Source organism: Trachymyrmex cornetzi, unplaced genomic scaffold (genome assembly GCF_001594075.2).
Source record: "Trachymyrmex cornetzi isolate Tcor2-1 unplaced genomic scaffold, Tcor1.1 scaffold156, whole genome shotgun sequence".
Taxonomy (NCBI): domain Eukaryota; kingdom Metazoa; phylum Arthropoda; class Insecta; order Hymenoptera; family Formicidae; genus Trachymyrmex; species Trachymyrmex cornetzi.
In genome coordinates, this window is record NW_017296157.1 from 2623017 (window position 1) to 2630354 (window position 7338).

The 7338-nt window shown below is 36.1% G+C and overlaps 1 protein-coding gene across 1 annotated transcript in view; it reads right to left on the minus strand.

Annotated features, from left to right (window-relative positions):
* LOC108758433 (elongation of very long chain fatty acids protein AAEL008004) overlaps positions 1–6862 on the minus strand; it is a 46796-nt gene extending 39934 nt beyond the window's left edge. The window contains exon 1 of the mRNA XM_018503417.1: positions 5616–6862. The gene's annotated coding sequence lies outside the window, so the exon portion shown is untranslated. The remainder of the gene's footprint in view (positions 1–5615) is intronic.
* Positions 6863–7338: the final 476 nt, after the last annotated feature.

The window sequence follows — 7338 nt, forward strand, 5'->3', positions numbered from 1 at the left end:
ACAAGCATTTAAAATGACGTAATATTATCAATAATATAGTCACTATTATTTAAACTACGCAATTTGCAAAAGAAAATCGTAAGAATTTTATTTTCGTATTCGTAGAATTCGTTTATAGCTGATTTTATATAGAAACAAGCCACAAATACACGAATTATGAGTTTGTACTTCTTCAATTAACTAAACAGAGATCATTATTTTATTAGTATTGATAAAGTGCAGTAGTTAGTTTCTGAGAAATAAGGGGGTGTCACTTTAGGAGACCTATATCAGTATCGGTGACTTTCCTCTGATATGTTAGCAAATAAAAAAAATAAAATAATGTTTCAAAGATACCCGGTTTGACGTGGAATGCCTCATAGATTGTAAGTATATACTAATAAAGTCATTTTAAGAAGAAAACATATAAAGTTTTAACTTACTTTCAATGGTACAAATTAGTACAAATGTTCAGCTGTGTTAATTTTTGTCCTTGTGTGTGAAAATGTGGCGAAAGATTTTTTGGTTTAATGTTCTAACAGATATTACAACATCAAATCTATAAATTTGATAGTGACTTCGTTCAAGCATTCAAGAAAAAAGCAGTATTTATTGTATTGGTAAGGAAGACTTCAAAGTGAGTCGAAACGTACAATGTTTTTTGGATTTATGGAATAAAGAAAGATTTTTTGAGAGATTAAATTCTGCGTACCGACTATCACGCTGACTCTCATTCGTTCTGGGTTTTCGGATCAATTTTTTATGTTAGAAAAAAAATTACGCCTTCCTAATGACAAAAAAGTCTTTCGAATTTTTCGAAATCCGCATAGGTCGAAAATTTTTTTCGAAAATTGGTCGTTCTGATAGAAAGAGTTCTATCGATTAGCCTACATGAATCGAAATACTAAAATAAATGATGAAGTTATAGCCCTTCAAAGTTTCGGATTCGTGAAGTTAGCCCCCCGATACTTCAAACGGCGTTTTCACCGCTTTAATCAACGGGATTCTTTTTAAAACCGATAGAGAACTCTAGAAGTCTTTGGGGGAGGGAGAGGGGCAACCAGAACTCTGCTTATTTTTTTCCAAATTTTGAATAAGTGGAATCAACTTCACAGATGTACGAAATAGAGACGCAAGGATTAATAAATTGTACTGACATAAAAAAGTTTAATATTTATTATTAAAAGATTTTATCTAAATACATCGTTAAAGATTTATCGAGCAAACCCTAAAAATTCTCACTGTCTGTCTTTATTTTTTTACCATCCGGGAAACAGAATTCGAAATATATTGGAAAGATTGCGCCTACATTATTTATATCATTGACATAAATATCAATTCCGGCATCGTTTCGGGCAGTAGTATTTTATTTTTAAGTTATCTTTTTAAAATATAGAAATGAAATATAGAGTAAAAGCACTAGATGTGGATCAGGCACCAGTTCCAGATCATTTTATATTTAAATAATCATAGTATTTTCCATTAAATGGTACATATCATAAGATTCTTTAGCATTTGTTTTATCTCTTTCAAGTGTCAATTGATTTCAATTTATTAGGAAGCGCTACACATTTTATTGATATCGTTAACTAATTAAATGTGCGAGGTTAACGTATGTATCTTTCAAAATTCATTCAAATATCATAAGAATTGCCTTATGGTTTTTATAGTAAATAGTAAATAGCATTAGATTTCATGGAAAGAAATCAACGTTATGCTCAGTTGAGATTAAATGTGCCCGCGGGTGATTGTTTAATCAATGTTATAACAATACTTTTATTGCGTAAATTTATTATAAAAATGTTTAAAAACTTGTCAAATCTTACAAATGATGCCGTCCCGAAAAGATTTATTTGTTTTAAGTGTATCGAAATAGTATACATGTCTATATGCAAAAAGTGTTATCATTCATAATTTAATGTTTTTGTAGCTAAACGTTTAATTTTCATTAATTTTTGTAATTTTAATTTTTCATTGATTTTTAATTGTTAATAATTGTAAATAACCTTGAATGTAAAATTGCATTATGATCCACAATTAGATCCTAAAACTAGATGGTGGATCATTAATTATAATTTCATTATATATATTACGATATGCATGCGCAAATCATTTTTATTATTCTTATGGGATATAGTAAAGCCATCAAAATGGATAAAGCATTTGGTGAATTGATTCGCAATTAGTACATGGGTCTTAATTGTGGATAATTATCATTACTTTATTTAATTCAAATTAAAACACATAAAACAGTAATGAAATGAAATAAAATCATCCATAATGTAAATCTTTATAATCAATGATAACTATTAAACTATTTTATTAGTTGTTTGATGTTCTGGATAAAAAAAATATGAATTTTTTTTTTAAAGGGTGATCCACAATTAGCGTTTTTACTCTATATCCATGTAAAATGTATATGTACATTATTAAATATTTATGGATTTCCTGACGTATTATTCAACTTTATAATACCAATACACATACATACATATATGTATAAACTTCTAAATTCCTTTGTGACAGCTTATCGAGATACAAAGCTTAATAAATTTTGCTGATATAAAAAGATCAACGATGATGATCGAAGATACTCGAATGCATCGTTAACGAATGAAAAGAGACGAGATGAATCTTAAATTTCTCTACCGTTAATTTCTTTTACGTTCAAGGATGACAGATATCGCACGGGATACACAAACAAGTTTCATATTTTGAAATTCTCGACAAATTAGAAAAAAATTGGATTAGAAAGAATTTGGGTTACAACACAGAGAAAAGTATTTGGATATTTGTGACTATAATTGCAAAATAAAATAATCATAGTTAAAGTTCTGTTTTTATAATTATTATTGCTACAATGTTAGTAATAATAATTATATTTATAATTCTATAAATAAAATGTATACATATAATTGGCTAAAATGATTACTAAAAATGACTATGAATAGTATTAATCATGCCATAAAAATGGAGCACTTAACTAAATTATTTTTTCATGTAATTATAAAAGGTTTGTTTGCGTTGCTATTTATGACTACAAATAGCATATAATAAAGTATGTAATAAAGTAATTATGATTAAAGCTCTGTTTTCATACACGGAAAGAAATCTGTTACGATTTTGGCACGGACAGTCGATACTACTATCGCGTGGCCTATTTCAATGCGCTAATAGTGCCATCGTTCGATCTGTTTATGCATGAAGTCATGTAACCATGGCACGAGAAATCTCTATGAAAAAAAAAGAATGAGATGCGCTCTATGGTCCTACCAGCTTTTTGCGATAGCCGCACGAGCGCAGTACGCATAAAGCACCATACTTCATCATGCGAAATTCGCTCGAAACCCGTGCGATTTTGGCATAGCTTGTCGGTTTGACAGTCATATTTCTAAACTACGCCTTCTATAATACATTGTGTGTTAAAAATTAAACATTTATGTGAAAAATGTTGCAGCAGTAGTAAATGTATTAATGCAACTATTTGATGATTTATTTAAATTATAGAATTTGTTTACTGAGTAATTTTTTAATTATCACATTCTTACAGAAGATTACAAAGATCCTGATGGAAAAATTTTACTGAAATTTGTGTGACATTTCACCGAAATTGTTGTAAGTTTTGAAACACATTTCAGTGAAATTTCAAATATACGTAATTTCAAAAATACGTATAATGTAATACTTATGAAGTAATATGATAAAGTAAAATGATTTATATATAAATAAATTTTATTATTAACAGACTGTGTAACTTGTTTATTTTTATTTCTATTATTACTTTATCATATTACTTTATAAGTATTACATTATACATATTATTGAAATTACGTATTTGAAATTTCACTGAAATGTGTTTCAAAACTTACAACAATTTCGGTGAAATGTCACACAAATTTCAGCAAAATTTTTCCACCAAGGTCTTTATAATCTTCTGTAAGAATGTAATGATTAAAAAATTACTCAGGAAACAAATTCTATAATTTAAATAAATCATCAAATACTTGCATTAATACATTTACTACTGCTGCAACATTTTTCACATAAATGTTTAATTTTTAACACACAATGCATTATAGAAGGCGTGGTTTAGAAATTTGACTATCAAATCGATAAGCCATGCCAAAATCGCACGGGTTTCGAGCGAATTTCGCAGGTGAAGTGGGGTGCTTTATGCGTACTGCGCTCGTGCGGCTACCGTAAAAAGCTCGTACGACCGTAGCGAGCATCTCATTCTTTCTTTTCATAGAGATTTCTCGTGCCATGATTGCATGACTTCATGCATAAACAGATTGAACGATGGCGCTATTAGCGCATTGAAATAAGCCACGCGATAGTAGTATTGACTGTCCGTGCCAAAATCGTAAAGGCCATGGCACATAAAAAAACTTAAAGCGTAAAGGTCTTGGCACATAAAAAAACTTAAAACGTAAGATTTCAGTAGTAACGAAATCAACATGTTGGATTCGCTATTGCTTACGTATGGTCTTACGGTCTCTATTGTGATTGGTCGATTCGCTTACTGCTTAAGTCTTACGCCTTAATTTTTTTTGTGTGCCATGGCCTTAAGACTTAAGCAGTAAGTGAATCGACCAATCACAATAGAGACCGTAAGATCATACGTAAGCAATAGTGAATCCAACATGTTGATTTCCTTACTGCTTAAGTCTTATGTCTTAAGTTTTTCTATGTGCCAAGGCCTTAACAGATTTCTTTCTGTGTAGTTACTGTCGCTACAATGTTGATAATAATAACAATATTTATAATTCTATAAACAAAAAAAATATATATAATATAGTTGCCATCCAACAATGACTGTGAATAGTATGAATCATGTTACAAAAATGAAGCATTTAATTATAATTATTTTACTGTGTAATTCTATGAGATTTGTTTGCATTGCCATTTGACTATAATTGTTAATAACACCACATACAAAATAACAACTATATAATATACAAAAAATATATATAGTTGACACCCGTGAAAACGAATAGTATGAAGTATGAATCATGCTATAAAAATGGAGCACCCTGCACCTAACCAAATTATTTTATCATACAATTACAAGAGGTTTCGTAGAGGTTCGCGTAGCTTGAAATCTCCAAAAGGCAACAGTGTTTGCACTTAAAACGAAATAAATATATATTCGCGTGTTAAAGAGAAAGAAATCGAAGATTCCGAATGTAAAAAGTGCAAGCAACGCGGACAGACCCAAGTATAGTCACACAAATACCACAAACACTTTTCTCTCAACAGTCCATTGGTTAGAAAGAGAGAACGATGAACGATATGCCGTAAAACGATATGTCGTAAAAAATGGTATGTCAGGTGAAACGTTTATCGTCAACCGGAAGAAAGTTGATCCTCGACAACGAGGAGGACAAGCGTGACTCGCGAGGACGAGGTCGGATTCCTCGTATCCCCGTGCACCATCAGTTACCTCTGGGCGTTCCTGATGCTTCTCTCAGGTCGCTCAGGGTCTCTCTCTCCACAGTTCACAGGGCGGATCGATCGCAGGTGCGTCACTTAACCTCAAAGTAACGCCGGTACACGCGCGCGTGCACGCTCCTCGATCACGCGGTCCCGCCCCGGCGCGGCGTCGCGGATAACGCGATCGCGCGGGTTACACCCACCTGCTATTACACGTCTCTTTCTTCTCCCCGGTGCGATGGTCCTCCCGTACCTGTCCACTCGTATCCGTTGCTGTCACCGAGCACCCTTTATCAGACGAGCACCACGTAACCGGCAGCAGCTCGTCGATGACTACGTGATCTAACAGTAACAGTAGCAGTAGCAATAACGGCAGCACCCCGCGTTCCTCGTCGTCGTCGTCGTCGTCGGTGTCTCTCCTTCTGTCACCTAACCGCGCACATAAACGCATACACGGCACGCGAAGCACCACCTTCCGCGCTGGAGTACGGTAAGCGCGGAGGCAACAACCTCGGCGATTCTTCCGTGATCGTCGTTATTTCCCCTTGGTGCCGGCGGTCGGTCGGGTTCCTTCCCGCGCAGCGGCCGCGACCTCGTGAAGTGTGCCGCGTACGAGGAAAAGCAAGTGAACGACGAGATTACAAGCTTTTAAGCCGTCGCCTCTGGCCGCGGCTCGGTAAACTCGAGTAACGACTGCTCGCCGTCGGCGTCGGTCGCAAGTTTTCTTCAGTCCGTCAGGCGGGCGGCACGCGTCGGTCTTCCTCCTCTTCTAACGTCGCCCGGCGGTGGATGCACGAAAGGGGGAGGCGAAGCGGAAGAAGAGGGACGACGGAGACGAAAGGAGAGACAAGAGAGGGAGGAAGGGAGAGAGAGAGAGAGAGAGAGAGGAGAGAGGACTGGCGCCGTTACTAAGCTCACACGCGGTCACGCTCGAGCGACGACCGTCCCCGCCTTTTAGCACCGACGCTGCCGTCGTCCGCTGCCGCCGACGAGTCTCACGTCTGTGCCGCTCGCTCGCCCGCTAACCAGGCGAACGTAGTCGATCGCGCTTTCCTCCCCGACCGCCAACCGCGTCCTGCCTACCTAGTTCTACTCTACCACCGCACTCCTTCCGTCTCCCTTCGGTACCGGCGCAATCCCGTCATTCCCGTCTTCTCTTCTGCTCTCCCCTGTGTTACCTCCTCCCTTCCGCTACCTACGCGCACTTCCGCACCGGCTTCTTTCTTTCTCTTTCTTTCTTTCTTCCTTTTACCGGCGAGTTACTCCCTTTTTTTCCTCTCTTTTCCCGCTGTACGAGATTACGCGACGGTGTTCGTTCGAAAGCGCTTCGCGCTTAAATCTCGCGTGGCTGTTCTTTATTTAATTGATAATCGCGCTGGGTAGATAATCACGTAGACGGAAATGACAGAAACGGCGGAATGAACAGATGTCATGGGCGCGAGAGCAATGTGGCAACCTTGGCAGCCGGTAGGTCGCGACGACTGGCCTCATCGCAAATTTGGTGCCATCTTGCGGCACGACGTCCAACCGTCATTTTGTCATGGCTTGTAGCATCCCGTATGGTGTAACGTCAAGTGTGAAATTTGCTTAATCCAGGAGGCCAAAAGCGTCTTATTTATCTTGCATCTAATTATAATTAATTTCGAAAGACTCAATTTATTTCTTCTGCAGTTGAGACTTCGCTTATGTTATAATTTTGTTTCCTAACGGAAATTAATATTCTCTTAAGAAACTTTTTTCCGTATATAGGCTGGAAAACGGAAGTATTTTATCTGTTTGAACGTAAATACGTATGATAAATTTTCATTTTATATGATGATTATTCTAATTTATGAATTATTATCTTATGAATATTTTATAATTCCTATAAAATGATATATTATTATTGTTTTAATGATTTGTTATTTCGTATTTTTTTAGCTCTAA